General features: G+C 41.9%; 1 pseudogene; it reads right to left on the bottom strand.

Annotated features, from left to right (window-relative positions):
* Window positions 1-15,007, bottom strand: part of LOC118357357 — a 64,639-nt pseudogene extending 49,632 nt beyond the window's left edge.
* Between the last annotated feature and the right edge of the window lie 7,474 nt (window positions 15,008-22,481).

Raw genomic sequence — 22,481 nt, forward strand, 5'->3', positions numbered from 1 at the left:
GAAACGCAAATCAAAACTGCAGTGAGATGTCCCCTCACACCTGTTAGAATGGCTATCCTCAAAGTGACAAGAGGTAATAAATGCTCTCTAAGATGTGAAGAAAAAGGTACCCTGTGCTCTGTTGGGGGAAATGTAAATTGGTGCAGCCATTATAGAAAACAGTGTGGAGGTTCCTCAAGAAACTAAAAACAGAACTGACATAGTATCCAGTAATTCTACCTCTAGGTATGTATCTGAAGGAAACAAAATCACTCTCTCAAAAAGATAATGCCTTGAGGGCATTATGCTAAGTGAAACAAGTCAGACAGAGAAAGACAAATACTATATGATCTCACTTATATGTGGAATCTAAAGAAATGGAACTCATAGGAACAGAGAGCAGATTGTTAGTTGTCAGGGGTGGGGAATGTGGGAGGTTGGGAGAGGTAGGTGAAGGTGGTCATAGTGTAAACTTCCATTTAGAAGATTAATAAGTTCTGAAGATGTAACGTACAGCATGGTGACTATAGTTAACAATACTATATCGTATATTTGAAAGTTGCCAAGAGTGTGGATCTTAAAAGTTCTCATCACGCACACACACAAATGGGCAGCTATGTGAGATAATGCACGTGTTAACTAACCTTATTGTGGTAATTCCTTCGCAATATATATGTACCTCAAATCCTCACAACTAACACAATGGTGTGTGTCAATTATATAAGAAAGCTGGGGGAAAAGAAAATACAGATTCTCAGGTCCTACCACAGACCTCCTGAATAAGGAGCACCAGAGCAGGCCCTAGCAATCTGTGTTTTCAGGGGATTCAGTGCAGGTCAACCACTGCTTTCTACCCACTCTAGGGATCTCTGTAGTTACCAAGACAGGGAATTGGGGATTGGCGGCCAATGGAGTGGGGGGAAAGCTGAGTTGAGAGGATTGAACTTCACCCCACAGTGCCTTTCACTAAGATTGGACCTGGAGCAAAATCCCTATGGGATAATGTGAGTCACTCCTCTGTCCCCCACCTGTTGCTGTCCTGACAGATTTTCACATCTGAGCCTTTTGCTAAAATCAGAGCCCTCAGAGGAGGAAATCAAGAGCTATCGCATCTTGCCATGGATAAAATCATCCTGCTGCTTTGATGGATAAAGTGAGCTCCACATTCCATGAGAACTGGCAGGCTTCTGGGTGTTCTCCGTTGTCAAGGTAGTGCCCGCGGAAGACTCGGTGGGGGAGGCAGAGCAACTTGCTGCCCCAAGGGTATATGCTGTGGCACTCTTGACAGGCAGAAAGACAGGGAAGTGAATGTTTTAGTATTTTATAAATCATTTGGAGGAAATTATGTTTTATTTATGTTCATTTTTGAATGTATTTGAATTTTTATTACAGATATTTTTCAAAGATGCAAGCATTGAAGGCAATCCTGGGGGAACAGGCACCTCCAAAGGATATGGCAGGGGCCAACCTGATTGGCTGAGGGGGCGAGAATTATTCATATTTTAAAGAGCAGTCTGAAGTTGGCTTTCAAAGGGACCAAATCTGAATGAAACTCAAAAGTTTTAAATCGTGACTCCGAAGTACTTGGTTTGAAAAGGAAGATTTAGTGTGAGTGAATCACAGTGCCACCTAAGTGGTATTCAGATGGAGAAAACAGAAGGAAAAATTAAGATGAGTCTCAGTTAAATGGGCCGCAGTGTGGACCACATGGCCGGCTCCTTTTTCAGAATTCTTCTCTGTAAGAACTGAGCCTGCAGATGTATTCACTGAGCGTCCCTGGAACTCAGCTCAGTGGCACTGACTCTTTCAACTGCCTTCATTAGCAGTGCTGATCATCAGGGCTACTTCTGCAGTGGATTGACTGTGTGGCTATTGGCACCAACCAATGAAATGGGCCAATGTGACGGTATTGCACGTGTTATAAGGAAGACCACGTTTCACGTGGAGGTGTGATGGGGGTTCCCCTCCTCCTTGACCAGCAAAGGACTTGACGCTCTTGGAACTGAAATGAAAATGGGCATTCTAATTTTAAAATTTTCAGCTTGTGATTTTTGTCTTTATAAACAGAGGTATACACTCAGCTTTTGCAAGTGTTTAACTTAGGAACATAGTTTTTCTTTTCTATGATGGTATCAAGTTAGTCATGGGGAAAAATATATTCTCAATAATGAAGGTGACATTTTTGAGAGCCGGTTGTGACCAGCAGGAGTACGCTCTGAGGGGTTCGTTGTTTCTCGGCACCATCTCTGCTTTGGGGCTTCTCTGTTTCTTGAAAAGTCCCGTCAAGTTTCCCAGTTTGAAAACAAATATGTGATCCTCTGCAGGCTCTTCACTTAATAGACTCCTACCCACCATGTAGCATGTGTGCCTTGTAATTTCACTAAAGAGGTTTGTTAGATATAGTCTGGTAATAGGAGTGGCAGAGAGCGAGGAGAGAGATGAGCCTGCTGCCGAAGGCTCCATGGGTCCTCTCAGGGGACAGCAAGTTATCGCTTTGTTTTCAAATAATGCAGTTTGTAATAAGTTTTTGGATGTGTGTGAGCGGTAAATCGTTCTGAAAATTGAACTCAAGATACAATATCGTAAATCTCTTCCTTGGTGGTGGAATATTTATGGGGAGAGCAATATCATCAGTTATGTGGCTATGCTGTGTCTGACACCTGACGGAGTGGGACGCTATACTGACGATCCGTCACCCTATTAGACAAATCCTCTAGGTGAGCACGTGGGTGTGTGAGTTGGAGGGCTATTTTCAATGGAGATCGTCAGATGATCCCTTCATAAAATCAATGTGGAATGCATTTGTGGAACAGGTTAGGAGGTTTGGGGTGGTGCAGTGCTGGGAAGGGCAAGGAGACGCAGGCTGTCCGGTCCCTTCCTGGGGCAGCCTCCTCTCCCGGGTGCTTCGTAATTTGGTTCCCTAAATCAATGCTTGTTTGTTCTAGGAACTCACAATCCTATGAAAATGCACATTTCGTTAGGTTTGTTTTGGAAACTCATTATCGTCACTATAAATACCTCTGTGTGGAAAGTAATGAAATAAAGCCAAAAGAAATGGTGAAATCACAGCAGGCTGTGAGAGGTGAAGAATTGAAGCAACAGTAGGCAACATTGCCATGATTTTTCTTTCGAATAATTATCACAGTTATTCGAAAGAAAAAAAAATCTTAGAACCACTAATGGTTTTCAGACTTTTTTTTTTTCTGGTTAGTAGTGAAACATGTTTTTTTTTTCTTTTTTTAATTATATTTCATTATGTTATGTTAATCACCATACATTACATCATTAGTTTTTGATGTGTGTTCCATGATTCATTATTTGCGTATAACACCCAGTGCTCCATGCAGAACGTGCCCTCTTTAATACCCATCACCAGGCTAACCCACCCCCCACCCCCTCCCCTCTAGAACCCTCAGTTTGTTTTTCAGAGTCCATAGTCTCTCATGGTTCATCTCCCCCTCCGATTTCCCCCCTTTCATTCTTCTCTTCCTGCTGTCTTCTTTTTATTAACATGTAATGTATTATTCGTTTCAGAGGTACAGGTCTGTGATTCACCAGTCTTGCACAATTCACAGTGCTCACCATAGCACGTACCCTCCCCAATGTCTATCACCCAGCCACCCCATCCCTCCCACCCCCCACCACTCCAGCAACCTTCAGTTTCCTGAGAATAAGAATTCCTCATATCAGTGAGATCATATGGTACTTGTCTTTCTCTGTTTGACTTATTTCACTCAGCATAATACCCTTTAGTTCCATCCACGTTTTTGTAAATGGAAAGATTTCATTTTTTTGATGGCTGCATAATATTCCATTGTGTATATATACCACATCCTCTTTATCCATTCATCTGTCGATGGACATCTTGGCTCTTTCCGTAGTTTGGCTATTGTGGACATTGCTACTGTAAATATTGGGGTGCACGTACCCCTCTGGATCACTACATTTGTATCTTTGTGGCAAATACCTAGTAGTGCAACTGCTGGGTCATATGGTAGCTCCATTTTCAACTTTTTGAGGAACCTCCATACTCTTTTCCAGAGTGGCTGCACCAGCTTGCATTCCCACCAACAGTGTAGGAGGGTTCCCCTTTCTCCGCATCCCCGCCAATATCTGTCGTTTCCTGACTTGTTCATTTTAGCCATTCTGACTGGTGTGAGGTGGCATCTCATTGAGGTTTTGATTTGGATTTCCCTGATGCTGAGTGATGTTGAGCACTTTTTCATGTGTCTGTTGGCCATTTGGATGTCTTCTTTGGAAAAGTGTCTGTTCATGTCTTTTGCCCATTTCTTGATTGGATTATTTGGTCTTTGGGTGTTGAGTTTGGTAAGTTCTTTATAGATTTTGAAAACTAGCCCTTTATCTGATATGTCATTTGCAAATATCTTCTCCCATTCTGTTGTATGTCTTTTGGTTTTGTTGACTGTTTCCTTTGCTGTGCAAAAGCTTTTTATCTCGATGAAGTCCCAATAGTTCATTTTTGCCCTTGCTTCCCTTGGCTTTGGTGATGTTTCTAGGAAGAAGTTGCTGCAGCTGAGGTCGAAGAGGTTCCTGCCTGTGTTCTCCTCTAGGATTCTGAAGGATTCCTGTCTCACATTTAGGTCTGAAACATGTTTTCAAACAAAATCGATTTGCAGCCCCACTGTCTAACACAGATCAGAAGTTGAATTTGGGGAAATGATTCAAATCCCTGCTAGGCGCCCAAGGTACCTCCATCGCCCTAGGGTGGTGCTGTCCCAGCTCTTTAACTGTTGACCTGGTCGAATGGAGAGTGACTAGTCCAACGCTCTACATTCACAGATGAGGAAACCGAGCCCAGAAAAAGTCAACTGGCACAGAGAAGACAGGGACTCCATTCTTCTGTTACTGCACCAAACGACGTGACCTGGGCTCTCTGTACTCCTTACAGTGTTTTCTATATTCTTTCATAGTACTTATCCCCTACCTACCTGTGATATCATTTGTATTATTTCTTTGTGTTTATTGTCTGACTCTGCTGCTGCTCCCACCCACCCACCCAACCACTCTCTACTAGAATCTCAACTTCATGAGGGCAGGGATTTTTTTTTTTTTTTTGGTCTGTTTTGTTTATTGATGTATTCCCAACATCTAAAACAGTGCCTGATAGGCCGTAGGTACTCATATTTGCTGAGTGAATACATTTTATGAAGACTGATTACAGATTGAGATGGTCTCTATAAGCCATCCATGACCATCTCACTCACGACTGTATAAGTAGGTTTTACTGGGGAAAAGAACAGGCTCAACGCATCTGATTCCCTCAGCTGTGCTCTCCCCTCAAGTGAAAGGTAAGGGCCCTCTGAATCAACACTCTTCTATGGAAGCTGTGTAAGTTTTGCTTTCAGTAACATCTGCCTACTAAGGAGATGAAAACAGGCAGGAAAGGACCAGGTACAGGGTGCTTCATTCAGGTGTCCATGAACTTGGATGGGGAAAAGACTACATACTTATTTTAATTAACCTCTAGCTGAAATGTAGCATTTTCTTCAACTATCTATATAGATGACAAATCCCAAGAGACTTTGTCAGCAATGGAAATCACAGATGTTTTTCTTATCACATTATTGTGGTTGCAGATATAGCAAAATAATATTTTCACATATTACCATTTTAAAATTATGGTAGTTATCGCACCTATCTCTAGATTTTATTGTTTCATGCATTAATAAAGAATTACATAGATTACAATGTCACAAATTTATTAAAAATATTGGGCAACTATTATTTCAATATACTTTGCTCTCTTTGTAATACCATGTATTTTACTTTATGTCCTCAAAAACACTCTTAAAAGGAGTTCAGACTTCACCAGATTGCTAAGGATGTCTGGGGCATTGTCTGTGTCAAGAAAGAGAACCGTGGGGAGGCTGCTGGGTGTATCCAAAGAACGGGTCAAGACCAGACTCAAAACAAAAGGAGCCAGAATCTTGCTCCCCTCTGGGGAGTGTTCTGTAGGTACCAAGTCTGGTCTCTGCAAACTCAGTCCCACAAGGACGTGGGCAAACCCAGTACATTCTTTTAGTAATTAGGCTTTCCAGCCCATGAGAGATGGATCTTGAACCTCTCAATTGAGTGAAGCCCTCCTTGACTACTCTATCTGAAATTTCAACAACTCTCCTTCCATACATACTTCCTAGCCCTGTGTCCTGTTTAATTTTTACAGCTCTTTATCATATTTGATCCCCCCCCCCCACTACAAGGTAAGCTCCACGAGGATGGGGAATTTTGTGTTTTATTCATGCTGTGTCTTCTGTGGCTTGGTACGCAGATAGTAAGTAGACATAGATTGAGTCAATGGATGCATCTTGCCACTCTTATCTTGGAATATGTTGTATATATCTGTGGGGGACTCTAGCTACCTCCTGGCCTTCTAACTGGTCTTTCTTCTTAATATCATCCTGCTGTATCTCACACATTGAATGATTAGGTGAGTGCTTTTTGTTTTTTCAGCAACCTCAATTTCCTTCACTGGACTGGACACTGGGCCTAAATCACAGGCCACTGGGCTGGAGCCTTAATTCTTAATTTCACTAGTCAAGACTGACAAATAGAGGACATCTGGACCACCCCTTCTGCACTCATGGCAGACATGACCAATTTACTAAACACTGTTTTTTGCTGGTCTCAGACTTGGTGTCACAGTTGTTCCTCACCTACTGGTCAGAGAGCTATCATTCTTTTGAAGTTGTATACAGGCTTCACACTTTGGTTGAGTCCTGAACCAAATCCTACTTCTTGTACCTTCCAGCTGCTCTCTGGGATCCTGTTCCAATTTAAACTCACTCCTACAATCTTGATGCCTCCAGGAACCACTTGCCATAGTCTCTGTCTCCCTCATCAGGTCCAATTCATTCATTCCACAGACTCTGTTCTAGGTAATTCAGATCAGTGAACATTATGACAAACTTTCCTGCCCTTGTGGTGTTTATATTCGTGTGTGAGAGAGGAGCATTATATAACAAACATGACATAATTAAATTAGTAGTATTTTTGGGCATGAGAAAGGCTATGGAAAAAAACCTAGAGCAGGATTTAGAATGAGCTTTAGGATTTTCATTCCCCTGAAGGGGGGCAGTTTTGTTCTGTTGGCCCTGGTCCTGCTTGATCCTGCCTTCCTCTCCTTGTCTTATTTGCCTTGTTCTTCATCTTAGCCTGGTGCAGGGACAGGTTGGGGGGCACTATGACACTCACTGTAGATATTCCAAGGAGAGGCAGGGCAAAGCAGGTCAGGTCTGTGGGAAGCTCAGAAAGTAGCTTATGATATATATGGGGAAAGAAGTAGAAACAAAGCTGAAAATGTGTTAAAGACAAACTTTATTCTTGCCACAGTCTCTCCTACGGCTGGTTCTAGCAAAATCTGGTTAAAAATGGAAAATCTAACAAACCTTCATTCTTTTCCATCTTCTCTACTGAAGTGAGCTTCCTACTTTGAGGCTGTTGAAATTAGAATTAATTAAAATTAAATAATATTAAAAGTTCATTTCCTCAGTCTCACTAGCCACATTTCAAGTGCTCAATAGCCCTATGTGCTAGTGGTTACCACATTGGACAGTGCAGATAAAGACAATGTGCATCATCACAGAAAGTTCTACCGGACAGCCTTGCTCTGGACTGTGAGTGTGAGTGGGTCCAGAGCTGAGTAACAACACAAGTAGCTCAAAGCCTGAGGTTAACGAGAGTTGGGCTTAGAACCAGGATTGAGCTACAGGATGATATGGAGGCAGGAGCCTAGAAATGAGTCAGGTACTAAAAACCCAAGAAACCAAATGAGGTCAACCAGGAGGGCAGTAGGAGTAACAAGGATGAGCACAACTAGAAATGAGCTGGAGTAGAATCCATCTGGCTGGAATCCAGGGCTGTCTGTACACGGTCTGTGGGGAGGACATGAGTGGACAGACACTTAGTGACTTCCTTTTTAGTACTCTTCTGCCCCCAGGAACTAAGGCTTCTCACATCTCTACCCTCACCTTCCTCCTAGGCATCCAGCCATCCAGGCCAGACATCTTGGAATGATCTTCGCCTCTTTCTGAGCTCTTGGTCCTGCGCCTGACTTCCCACCTAATCCCTGTGCTTCCTTAGCAAGCACTCCTGTTGCTTTCACCTGAGTTCATTATTTTTCTCTCTCTGGACTAGTATATAAGCCACTTGGATCATCTCACTAGCAGTGGTCTCTTTCCAGCCTTTCTGATGCACTACTAAAAAATCAGATGTCTTAAACCACAGCTTTGATCCTTATCTGCTGCAGCCTTAACTTCAGTGGCCCCTCCTGCCTCCAAAATCAAGTCTCCAGCCTTTCTCCTGTCGTTTGAGACACTCTGTGACATGCCCCAATCTATCTTTCCAATGTTATCTCTCCTTACTCGCAAACTTGTGTCCTCTTTTACAGCCAAATGGGATGAATGATATCTCCTAAGCTTGTCTTGCCATTCCCTATCTTGATCTACTCGTGCTGTTCTTTCCACCTGGGATGTCTTCCTCTCCCCTTTTACCTTCACCTTGTGTATAAGCCAACTTTGCTTAAAGGGTCGTGTTACATTCCACCCCCACCCAATTTTTTCCTCATTTTCCCCTATGTTAAATGTTCTCCATTTACTTTTCCATCCTTCTCCGCTCTGCTCTGTGCCTTATGTCATTTGCCCTCTGGCTTCCTATGGGGTTTGGCCAATTGGACAAAATCCGAAGGCAAGAGAGAGAAGCCAGGGTATTTATTCCCCTGGCTCCCTTCCTGCATGACTGCAGTGGGCAGACACTGTGCTTCTTACTGAAGGCTGTGGCTCCAATCAGAGGCCCCTCTCTACAGCTTCCACCCTTTCAGGTCCTTTCAGGTCTGGGCGTGGTAGTGATGCTCTGCTATTGTTAACCTTGTGGAGCTCCACCATTTTGTTTGTCTCTCTTAATTTACCCCATACCTTTGTGAGTCGCTATTTCATGAAATGCTCCTTAATTATTCCTTTTGAATGTTCCATCTGTTTCCTACCAATGTCCTGACTGGTATGCCCCAAATTAGACACAACGACTCCTTCCTTTAAATCCCTTCTTTGCTAGGCACTTTCTGTAGTTTTGGATTTTCCCATTAAGACGAGAAGCACCGATTGAGCACTTACTGTCTATCAGTCACGATTCTGGATGCTGGGAATACAGTGATGGGCAATATATATAAAGCCCTTGCCACCCTGAACTAAAATAATAAAACTAGCATTTAATAAGTGTTGACTAAGTGGCAGATGCTTTTTAAAATTCTTTACATGCAGTAAGTCATTTAACCCACACAGCAACCTTATGATATATTTTACAAATGAGGAAATAGAACCTGAGAGAGATTAAGTAATTTGCTTGAGGTCACACAACCAGGAAGTTGCAGAGCTGGGATTCTAATCCAGGTGGTCTGACTCCAAAGATCATACTCTTTTTTCTTTTTTTAAAGATTTTATTTATTTATTTGAGTGCGCGCGAGAGAGACTGAACATGAGCAGGGGTGGGGTGGGGGAAGAGAGGGAGAAGCAGACTCAACCCCAGGACCCTGAGATCATCACCTCAGCCAAAGGCAGACACTTAAGAAACCAAGCCACCCAGGCACTCCTAAAGCTCACACTCTTAACCACATCACTGTACAATCTGTTACTAGCTTCGTGTCTTTTGCAATAACTGGTGCACAGCCAACACTCCACACATATTTATTGGGCTGATTTGAGTAGACAATCCCTGTAGGAAAGGAAGACACCCACGGGATTATGCTTTCTGTAGGCTCAACAAAATTTTGATTTCAATAGCTTTCAAGAATAATTTGGTTTTGTTTTATTTTGTATTATTTTCAAGTATTTATCTGCAGTAGCAGCTGGTAACAAATAGAGTCTCTTCCCCATTTAACTGGGCTTAATATCTGGTTGCATGGCTGGATCTTCATCACAAACAGAACTGTGTACTCTAACCCTGGGCGGGAGACAGCCTCTCTTGTGACACAGCAGTGCTCAATGGATATTATGTGCAGCAAATGTTTAGTTACAACAGAATAGCACCCAACTTGTAATCATTAATAGAAACCTATGTAAGAGTTCACCACAGCTGTGACTTCTTCTACTGGTGAATCATTCTGTTTGAAATATAATGTACTCAAAAAGCAGCAAAAACTGTAGTTAGAAATCACTGTAATGGCTTTCATGAAAGCTATCGCTAATTTAGGGCCCAATTAAAACTAGAAATCCAATTATTGCTGAATAACATAATTGCAAGAAAGTAACTTGAATTGCACGTATGTCAGTAATTAAGGAGGAAGCTTTAATAACAGAATATGTCTGAGCCATTACAAGGAGGGGCCAAAGAGTTTTAAGATCTGCTTCCTTTCTCCTTCAGGGTGGGTCAGAGCAAGAAATGTCCCAGCCCTTGGGTGCTGGCAGTCAGCTCTGAAACTTATAAACATGGTGTGCTTTTTATAGCCTAGCTCAGGAGGTCCCAGTGAGATAAATGCAGAATCTATGAGCAGGGTAATGTTGATATCTGAGTCCATGTCCTATGAACATCAAATACATTGTTAGTCCTGAAAAATTAAATAGTAGGAGGTACTGTTTGTTAAATACTACACTATAGAAAGCAGTTGGTGGTGTAAATATCAAATGCTATACCTTTACAGTTCAAGCTCAGATTTTGACCTTGTAATTCATTTTATAGAATTAATTCTGTTGCTTGCTATGGAGTGGCCAGGCTGCGGGTGGGGGGTGTGTGGCCTTGGAGAGCCACAGACTGGACACATCCAGCGTGTCAGCTATTAAGAGTGCTGCCCTGGGTAAGGAAGGGCATAGCTCTGGGGAATTCTCTCCATAGCCGTGGTTTGTAGAGGGTGCTAGCAACATCTTTGACAGGAGCCCAGGCAGCGATTTCATTTTATTGCAGAGGCTATTAGGTGGTATGAACTTTCATTGAAATATATTGGGCCACAGTTCTCAAGTTGTGTGCATCCGAATTACCTAAAGGGTTTGTTAAAATACAGATACTGGGCTCCACCCAAGTTTTGGAGTCAGTAGGTCTGGGGTGGGGCTTGAGAATCTGCATTTCTAATAGGTTCCCAGCGGATGCTGATGTTGGTCTGGGGACCATACTTTGAGAACAACTGCCAGTAGGGAAGGGAGGGTGCTAGGACCTGGCAGGACCAGGGTGAGGAGGACTGAGCAAAAAAGGAATAGCCTCCATCCCCAGTCATATGTTTTCAACCCTGCCTGAACAGTAGAACAATACAGGTGCCCAGGCCCCTGGGGTTCTGACTTCATTCAAAGTGACAGTGAAGTTGTGTCACTGTACTAGCTTCATAGGTCAAATTGGGTGGGGTCTGGTGACAATGGTGGAGCAGCTGGGTAATAATTAACATCATGTAGGACGGCTAATTTGGGAGAGCAGCATGGCTGGCAAGAACCAGGAAGGGGCACAGAGGCCATCAGTTTGGGGTTCAGGGTAGGCTCCAGGCCCACTGGGCATCAGGCAGACAAACAAGACAGAGTGTAAGAGTCATAGCAATAATAGCCATCATTTCTTGAGGTCCTACTCTACGCCAGGTGCTTTACTTGCTTTCTTTAATTCTTGAAGTAGCTCTATGCGCAAGGTGAGGAAGATGGTATCATCTCATTTCACTGAGAAAGAAATGAGAACTCTGAGAATTTACATACGTGATCCAAGGTGAAAGATGGTGAAGCTACAATTTGAACTCTGTCTGATCTGGAAGCCTGAACCTTCCCTGTGGATGAGCACCGATGGGCTCGCTTCTCCCCTTGGGTTTTGAGGCAGGTATCAGCCCAAGCGTTGGCAGGTCCTAGTGGGTGTTCACTGTTCATGGAGGCACAGGGGCAGGGTTCATGGGCATCTGTGGAACCTGCACAGCATGTATTCTTACTTTATAACTTATCACTACGTGGCTTTCGCCTCTAGTCGGTTCCTTAGCATCATTTCCTATGCCTCTGTCTCCTTCACCCCTAATCAGCAGCTATCTGTTAATGATTTTTATTCTTTGCTCTGTCTCTTTTATCTATCACCTCCTCCCCCTTTCTGCCTTTATTCTGCTTTGGTCTGGCACCATCTTTTGCAAAAAGCACTTCAGCTGCTGCACCTCTAGTCCCTCCATTGGCTGGTTCACCCCTCACACAGCCACCAGAATTATCTTCCTACACACAAGTTTGAGAATGTCATCTGCTTGTACAGAAAACTTTAGTGGATTTTTTCCCCTTCTAGAATAAAGAATTTTAAAAAATTTCAGGATGCAAATAACACGTAGTTATGGCTAATGGTAGCTATATTCACTAACTGGAAAAAAAAAAAGAAAACACAGCATTCAAACTTTTCTATTTTGTTTGGCTCTGCAGTGTCTGAAGCTACATGTATTAGAGGCTCTCCATCTGAGATGAAGGAAAGTTGTTGTCTACCTCCCACACAGGGTAGCCAAGGCCAATTATGAGAGTTTGCTTTTGTTAGTTTATGTCCTCCAAATCTGGCTGGTGGAGATTTCTATGAAACATTTCATTTTTGGGGGGAAAAGAAGAGTGTTAATGAAACATTTGCTGTATGCATTATTATTATCACTATTATCACTCTTGACAATGAGAGTGTATAAGAAACTGTTGCTCCTTTATCTTCAATATAGAGGGAATGGCTCATCCCTTTGACTCTTTTTTTTTTTTAAAGATTTTATTTATTTATTTGAGAGAGGGAGGGAGAAAGAGAGCTTGAGCACCTGAGCAGGGGGAGGGACAGAGAGGGAGGGAGAGGGATAAGCAGACTCCGCACTGAGTGTGAAGCCCTACACAGGTCTCAATCTCATGACCTTGAGATCATGATGCTGAGATCATGACCTGAGCCGAAATCATGAGTCGGTCACTCAACTGACTGAGCCACCCAGGCGCCTTCCCACCCTTGACTTTGATATACACATTTAAACTTACTTTTCCATAAGACTGAGTTTGAGCTAGAATATACCTCTAATAAATGATGAAAGTCATTTGTTAAAGACCATGTTCAGGAAGTTTCATTGGCCTGGTCCTTTCTAGAACTTCCCAGGAGAGAAGCACCAAGTCAGTCAGAGCTCTTCTAGCTCAGACATTCCTGGGGGCAGGAACGCCCATGTGGATTTCAGTGGGCTTTCATGCTGGGTAAGAGCCTCTCCAGCAGGGAGAGAAAACAGTTGCTGTTAATATCAAAAAAAAATGAAATCTCAGCTGATATTACCAAGCAGATATCAACAATGCAAGCCATTTTGACTGTTCAACCTACAAAAAACCTACTTGGAAGGCTTGTCCCTCAGATGTGGTCGGTTCTAGGTCATAGGTGGGAGTGCTTGGGAGGAAGAAAGACCTTTGGATAGGGATGAGAAAGCAGGAAGACAAATTCCTGAGTTTCTTTGCATTCAAAAGCAATAGCTGCTAAAGGAGCAGAATTTTCTGATGTTTCATAGTCTGTTCTAGGTTTTCCCCAGACTTTCCAATACCAGGGAGTTTTATTTTATTTTTTTTTAGAAATTGGCACCTCCTTCATGTACCTAATTTTTAAAATATTTTGTCTAAAAATGATTTTATTCAGTAATGACTAATATATGTATATTTTATTAATCAAACAACACATGGTTGTGAATCAGAATGTCTGATGAACTCGAGAGTTGATACAAACTTTCTGTTGTTGGCTTGTACAGATGTATTACTTAACTTTCACCAGACCTTCAGAAACATAAAAATATGTAAGGACCCCCATTTGTACCTTCCCAAATTGTAAGGAATCTAGGAAACCCTAGAATTGTTACTAGGTTATTTTGTAATCTTTCAAGATAGGAAGGAACCATCCCAAGGCATTAAAAAAGGTTAAGTGTACAATTTTGGGTATTACAAAGTTATGCCATGGACTTCTGCTGAATGCTGGTCAGAGACACACCAAAGATAACTGAATTATGAGCACTTAAAACTAATCTGTGCTGATCCGTCAGGAGAAATTTATGATTTCGTTTCTAGAAATAGGATAAAGAAATGAAATAAAGCCTAATTCTAGTGTGTAAATTAGGGAAATCAACCTCTTCCCAGTGTGGTCCTCAATAAACTGCCTTCTATTTGACATGCTCAAGAGCATGGTCTTCCCTTTAATTCACATTGTGAAATAATTGCCCTGGTGGAAATCAGAAACATGCAATGTAATGTATTAGTTTTACTCAGTGATTCTTGAGAGGTGATACCTCAATTAACCAATCCTTAGGGAAAGAGGCGGCATTGAAAAAAAAATGCTCCAATCTCATCTTCCTAAAGCCAGCCAGGCAGGACCGCCTGCCAGTGCAAGAAAAAAACACCTCTGGGCAGAGTGGCTCTCAGTCTTGCTTGGATGGAGACAAACAGGGCCACTCTTAGGCAAATTTATAAAATATTTCCAAGTTCTCTGTTTCTTCACGTTCCATTTTCCGTTACCTCTTAACAGATTGCCCCCTCCTGACTTACGGAATCCCATCTCCTCTTTTTTTTCCTTCTCCTCCATCAGAAACTGGTTTTGTAGCATTTATGTTTATCATTTAATACATGGAATGTTAATTTAATGCAGATGAATTTTAATGAATGTGGCAAATCAACCAGGCCTTTGAATTCAAGCCTTTTACTAGCCTTGAGAATCCCGGGATTCAGAACTTCTCACCGTGGTACCCCCAGCATCGAGCTCCGTACCTGGCAGGCAGATAACAATCTGCTGTTGAATGAATAATGAAAGACTTGGTTCTCTCTCACTTGAAGGGATTCAGGCTGACAGGGTAAGAGAGGGGAAGGCTTGAGAGGGCTGGGCAAGTTAGGAGGCTTACGGGAGTAGGTCCACTCTGAGAATGAACGGTCAGCTTTGCCACAGTGTCTGACAGGTATGTCAGGAAAAAGTGGCTTTCTTCTCCTTCCTTCACACTCCAGTCTTTTGTCTCTGGGGAAAACACGGGGGACTGTGGCTCCTGGGGGCTATACTTCCTTTTGTCATTATTTTGCTCCAGGTACTTCCTTTTATCATTATTTTGCTCCATAATTTGCTGAGCCCAAGGTAAAATGAAAATTAGGGACATTTTGTCCAAATTTTATTAGGAATTTCATGCAAATCAGAGCAATAATGAAATACCACTTAACAACCACTAGGATGGCTATAATAAAAAAGATGGACAATAAGAGTTGGCAAGGATGTGGAGAGATTGGAACCCTTGTACATTTCTGGTGGGAATGTAAAATGATGCTAACACTTTGCAAAACAATCTGGCATCTCCTCAAAAGGTTAAAGATAGAGTTACCATATGATCCAGCAATTCTACTCCTAGGTATATACTGGAGAGAATTGGAAGCATATGCCCACATAAAAACTTGTACATGAATGCTCATAGCAGTATTATTTATAATAGTCAAACAGTATCAACAACCCAAATGTCCATCAACTGATAAATGGTTAGACAAAATGTGATATATCCATATGATGGATATATTATATTTATTCAATGGGATATTATTCAGCAATAAAAAGTAAGGATGTCCTGATATATGCTACAACACAGATGAAACTTGAAGGCAAACTAAGTGAAAAAAGCCAGACACAGAGGCCATATACTGTAGGATTCCATTTGTATGAAATGTCCAGAATAGGCAAATTCATAGAGGAGGCAAGAAGTAGATCGGTGATGGTCAGGATCAAAAGGAAGGGAGAATGAGGACTGACTGCTAATGGGTATAAGGTTTCTATTTGGGGTGATGAAAATGTTCTGAAAGTAGATCATGCTGATGATTACACAACCTTGTGAATATACTAAAAGCACTGAATTGTACACTTTAAAAGGTAAAAAAGATTATTAAGAATTTCAAGGCTGTAAGAGCAGAACATGAAACCAAGCGAGGAGCCCTGCTGAGTGCAGGGCCTGGGCAGCTGTACAGGTTCATGCCCAGGAAGCTGACCACCCCCTCCCCTTCAGTCTCGTAAGCACTCTCACCCTTTACTTCATCTCCTCCTCCTCCTCTTCTTCTTCTTTAAAAGATTTTATTTATTTATTTGAGAGAGAGAGAGAGAGAGAGAGAGCGTGTGCAGGTGAGTATGAGTGGGGGAGAGGGGCAGTGGGAGAGGGAGAAGAAGGCTCCCCCGTAGAGCGGGAGCACGAAGCAGGACTCAGTCCCAGGACCTTGAGATCATGACCTGAGCCGAAGACAGACGCTTAACCCACTGAGCCACCCAGATGCCCCTGTCTCCTCTCTTAACCCATACGGCATATTTTCTCCCATGTGTAATGCTGTGTTAGGTGTGGCAAATAAACCAGTTGAGGACAAGAGGGGACAACCATCCCATTTGCTGGGCACTGAGGGGCTTCCCCAGGTTGTGGAACTTACAGTGCTAAAACAGGGCAAGTCCTGGACAAATTGAGACGGGCTGGTTACCTTAGTGGCCAGTAAACAGTATCACGCCGTCATTTCTCCTCATTGAAATTCTGCAGCATATCTTCAGGCCTCTTTTCTGCCAGTGATGATGGCATTGTGGTATGGAGCATTGGTTTTGCGCCCCATAATCAGCTGGGTGGTTAGTGGAAATGCAGAATCGCAGGCCCCTGCCAGGCCTACCCAAGGAGAACCTGAGTGGAAACAAGATCCCCAGGTGACTTCCGTGCACGTTGAAGACGTGGGAGGCAGAAGATGGCTGAGCGGATGGAAGATGTGGACCCCGGTTCGGAATTTGCCACTAGCTGGCTGCATAACCTTGGATAAGCTGCTTAACCTCTCTGGGCCTCTGTGTCTTCACTTGTGAAATGTGGGAATTGGAGTCCTACAGCTAGTGGTCAACGGACATACACATACTGGTGAAATCTGCAGCATCTGGATTTGAACAAACAACATCTATAGGAATCTAAAAACAGACAACTCTGCTTTGGCGATCTACTAGCTTGTGAACTTTGGTAATGCGTCTTTCAATTTTCTCATGGGGGGCTGTTGCGTAGAGCACGTGAGATAAACAGCATTTACAAGGTGCAGGGTAGAGCCTCATTAAATGGTAGCTGTTATTTTTTGAGTCTGCCATGAGAATACATCCTCATTAATAGAGTTAGATCTGGGTGTCTTCTAGTAATTGCAAGAATCCTTGTGTCTGGCATTGAAGAACATGTAGAATCTTTGTGTCAGGTGGGGGGATGTATTTGAGCCCAGATTTTTTTATTTAGACAGTTACAGCTTGGAGGGTCCTTAAAAATCCAGTCTACATTTCCTCATGCATAGCTCTTGTGTCTTAGGATAGAGTCATCAGTTCCAGAGATTAAAAAAATCAGGAAAAGTGTCTGCAAGCAGGATGCATCGATATGGTTTCCATGGTTAAGCCACCTAAGCTTTGATCTTGGAGAAAGAATGGTGACAGAAGTTCAGAGACTGAGCTTTGCCACGCAGGCTGGATTTTACCAGTTGACAGCGCTGAGTTTCCAAGGTCTTTGTTGGGTATTTTTTGTTGTTCTTTGGTCCCAGCACTCCATCAGATTTACATGTTGGAGATATAATTAGCCATAGACTGATTGCAAAGAATCAGCCATAATTTAAAAATATGAATTAACATAAAATGGCAAGCATTAAAAGTTAATGTTAACTTGATGCTCATTTATTTTTGCATCCAAATGAGCCTTATTAAGTTACTTAGTCCATCTAAATATGAGGGTTTTTTCTCATATGTTAAGTTGTGATAACAATTTCTTCTGTGCTAAACTCTGATAACGATTTTGAAAGAAAGCAGGCTCCGTCTGCTGCTAATATTCAATTTTCGGTTTCTCCTGTGACCAGGTTTAAACCGGCACTGCTATTCGGCCTGGCATATTGAAGTTCAGAATCTCAATGTGGACTTTATATTTTCTAAAGGGCTTTCTAATGGAAATTATATTTTGACTGTCAGTGCCCTGTGGTTTCCTCCACTGTCAGCACAATCAATAACTTTGGGCAGGTGGATGGAGTGCAGATGGGGATGGAATGTATGGAAATGTAGCAAGCCTGTGAGATGTGGGCTTAAATAAGCAAATCAAGCCAATTGGCTTAGAATTATGATGGTTGGCTTTCTAATGCATATTCAGAGAGGGCTGAAAAAAATGTATGAAATTTAATTGTACCATAAAGCTGTCACAAGAAAATATATACTGAATATCAAGTAGGGTAACACTTCTTCTGGAGAGTTAATCTGTGAAAGTTAAAAAAAATTTAAAGAATATTATAGTTGAATAAATAACAGGAAGAAATAGATGGTGCTAGGAAACTGGAGAAGGAATTGCACAAACTCAAATGTAATATGTAAAACATATTTGATATTTCATAGGTATTAGCAATTCCTCCATTGAATATGTAAAACACATTTGGGAAAGAGTTTAAAAAGTGAGATTATGTTAACTTTTCCTAGCTCACAGGTTTAAGAGAAATGTATCAACAATATTTAGAGAACCATTAATATTGTGATGTTATGTGCTAATGCAATGAATGTTTTACTCCTTTGTGTTGAAAACCAAGTCTTTCTGTAAGCCAGATTGAAAATGTACCTGATACTTGGTCTAACAGAGTTTGCTCCTCAAAGTTTAATGGATGGAGTCATCACTGGGATGGAGAGGAGTCTTCTTAAAATGCAGATTTTTATATTTCATTTTCTTTTGAGGTAAAATTTACACAACAGAAAATTAGCCCTTAACTATTTTAAAGTGTACAATTCAGTGGCATTTATTTTTTAAAATTTTTCAAAATTTAAAAATTATTTACTTTAAAAATATTTTATTTATTTATTTATTTTAGAGAAAGAGCACAAACGGGAGGGGCAGAGGGAGATGGGAAGAGAGAATCTCAAGCAGACTGCGCACTGAGTGTGGCGCCTGACTCGAGCTTGATCCCAGGGCCCTGAGACCGTGACCTGAGTCGAAACCAAGAGTTGATGCTCAACCGAGTATGCCACCCAGGTGCCCCTATTTTTTAAAATTTTTATTAAAAATTTTTTAAGGGTTTATTTGTTAGAGAGAGAGAGAGCACACACACGAGCTGGTGAGTGGAGCAGGGGCAGAGGCAGAGGGAGAGAATCTTTAAGCAGACTCCCTGCCAAATGCAGAGTGCATCGGGGGACTGGATCTCATGACCCATGAGATCATGACCTCAGCCAAACCAAGATTTGGACGCTTAACTGACTGAGCCACCCAGGCACCCCCAATTCAGTGGCATTCAGAACATTGACAATATGGTGCAACCATCACCTCTGTCTAGGTCCAAGACATTTTCATCAAGGAATCCCCATACTCACCAAGCAGTCACTTCCCATATCTCCCTCTCCCCTAGATCCTGGCAACTAATTACGAATCTCCTCTCTGGAGATTACCTGGATTCTTTACATTTCAAATAAATGGAGTCACACAACACGTGACTTTTGTGTTTGACTTCTTTCACTAAAATCTTGATTCAGAAGGTTTGGGAGCAGAGCCTGAGATTCTGCATTTCTAACATGCTTCCAGATGATGCCGAAGCTGATGGTGTAAAGATGGTGCTTGGATGGGGCTGGGCTCCTAGGTGGAAGGGGCTTCAGCCCAGTGAGGAGCAGGGCAGGTCAGAGCACTGACTGGTTGGCTTAAGCAGGATAACCAGCCTATTGAACCACCAATGGAATCAAATGTACGTGTTGGCTTATTTATGCTCAGAGATATTGAGGATCTCTGGTAGATCTCTTCCACAGAGTGTGTAAGACTTCAGAACTTGTACACTGCCATTTATGCTTTATTTTGTTAAATCACTTTTGCCATCTCCATCAGAGACTGGTAAACTATGGCTGGGGGGCCAGATCCAGGCCACTGCCTGTTTTGTGTAGACTGCAAGCTAAGAATGACTTTAATTTTTTTAAACAGTTGAAGAATAATGTTTTGTGGCATGTCAATGTTAAATGAAATGTAAATTTCAGTGTCCATAAATAAAGTTTTATTGAAACGCAGTCACACTCAGTTGTTTATGTATTGTCTGGGCCTGCGATCACAGACGCCCTATGGTCCACAAAGCCAAACATATTGACTGTCTGGCCCTTTACAGACAAAGTTTGCCAACCCCTGATCTATATGATCACTTCAGGCTGCAGGTACAAAATACAGACATCAAGATAACTTATAAAGTCCTTTTGAAGAACAAGGCATATGATATTAGGCATACAAACCAGCAGTTAAACATTAGGAAAAATCAGGTATAGACATGAGTTTTACAAAGTGCAGCTTTTAAAGAACTTCTAATTTTCTAGTCAACTCAAAGAGCTAAAAATCAGACTTCTGCTCCTGACCAAGCATTAGAGTCTTTCTTTCTTTCTTCTTTTTTTTTTAAAGCCATTCTTGGCCATTGCTTTTGAGCCTCCTCACATTTCCACAGCTGTAAAGCTGTATGTGAAAATGTCAAGTGCTTTTTAAGAATGGATTTTACACTTGCCATTTTCAAGTGCAGTGGATTTATACTTCAAAAAGTCAGATGTGACTTCATAATTGAATTGTACCTGATCTTTTCAAGTGCTGGGCACTGGAACCTGGAGTCAAGGACAAGCTCAGAACCAGACTGAGTTTTTAGAGGTTGAATCTATCCTGAACTCAAGTCCTCAAAACCAGTAACAAATGACCTATGCACCTGAAGTGTAGGCAAAGAGGAAATACTTTTGAGTTCTAGCCCAAGTTGTTGATAGGAGTTCACAATGTTAATTTTCCTGGTTTATTTTCCAATATTTAAAAAATAATGGGCTGATGACCTATGATGTATGATATACCCACATTTGACTGATGGGGTTACTAGGACAATCTCTAAGGAAGTGATAGACTAAGCTTTAGGGATTTTTTCAAGCTTTCACACCTTGAAGATAAATGGAGTAAGAAGCTTCCATTACCAAAGGCCCAAGCTTGCCCCTAAGAAATGTTCAGTCCAATTTGTTGACTACCTAGGTATTCAACCACTCAGAAATAGGACATCCATATATCTAAACTTTCACAAAGACATCATCTTTGTGGCTCTTTAAAAAAAAAAAAAGAATGTATCTAGGGGGCGCCTGGGGGCTCAGTTGGTTAAGCATCTGCCTTGTGCTCAGGTCATGAACCCAGGGTCCTGGGATCAAGAATCAAGCCCCACATCTCCCTGCTCAGAGGGGAGCCTCCCTCTCCCTCTGCCTGCCACTCTATCTGTGCTCTCTATCTCTCTGTCAAATAAATAAAATCTTTAAAAAAAGTGGAATGTATCTAAACCCTGGTGTTCTGGAAAGCATTGTTTTTAAATGGAATTAATCAGAAAACTAAATGAAATGTTTTTTCTGTGGCTCACTAGAAAGTAGTCAGGCAAATATTTTAGCAAAATTTGTGCTCTTTGCATCAAGGAAATGCACTGGTTTGAGTCTTTGACTCCTTATGTGCTTCTGATATATTAAAGGAGAAAAAGATTGTGTTTAAATCTTTCTAAGACAAAGTTACAAGTAAAGTATGAAAATAATATTTATAAATGTGCCCTAAAGACATACCTTTTATCAGGACAGTTACACATCTTTGTAAACTCTGAATGTACTGTGTAGTTATTCCTTCTGTTAAATCTGGTGAATGATGTTTGAGATTTGGAAGAAGTAGAGGGAGAAAGAGGCCCAGAGCCTCTTTGGTGTTTTCTCACCACAAGGGGAGAGTTGAGGTTCCAGTAACACATTGTCTTCTCTTCTTCTTCCTTTAAATGCTCCTTACATGGAGTTGGCCAAACTGCAAGATCTGAGGGCACTGTCCTGCATAGGACAAAGCTCACTTCACCAATTGCAAGTTTGGGGGTTCTCAAAATCACTAATTCCATAATTCACTAGAAAGACAAGAATTCGCTGAAACCAACTATACTCACAGTTATGGTTATTACAGGGAAAGGATACAGGAAATGGGCCAGAGGAAGAGATGCACAGGGCCGAGTCTGGGAGCCATCCAAACATGAAGCTTCTGTTGTACTCAGGACACATTGCCCTCCTGGCATCAATGCATGACAATATATGGAGACTGCCAGTAAGGGAAGTTCACCAGACTTTTGCTGTCCAAAGTTTTTACTGGGGCTGCATTCATAAGAATGATTGATTACTCATGCAGCTGAACTCAGTTACCAGGTTAACTGATACCACGAGACCCCAAGCTCCCATCCCAAATCACATGGTTGGTCTTTCTGGTTTGGGTAGCCCCCAGCCTGGGACTGTCAGGTGTGGCCAGCCCCCATCCTAATCAAAGATACTCCCATCTTTGACATCTTTGACAGAGATGGCCTCCCAGAAGCTAAGGCCAAAGGCCAGACCTCTTTTACTATACACTTTCCTTTCAAAAGAAAAATAAAATGATTTTTTTTTTCAGTCATCTGAAAACATTGCCAGTCTTTGGGTTATTGCTCTCATATACTTCCTTAAGCACTTTGTTTTACACTTGAGATTAGTGAGTGAATGGAGAAGAATTAAGATTCTCCTGTCTGTCGCTAAGTCCCTCATCCATATCCCAAAGACAAGGGTTTTTA

Source organism: Zalophus californianus, chromosome 9, assembly GCF_009762305.2.
Source record: "Zalophus californianus isolate mZalCal1 chromosome 9, mZalCal1.pri.v2, whole genome shotgun sequence".
Classification (NCBI taxonomy): domain Eukaryota; kingdom Metazoa; phylum Chordata; class Mammalia; order Carnivora; family Otariidae; genus Zalophus; species Zalophus californianus.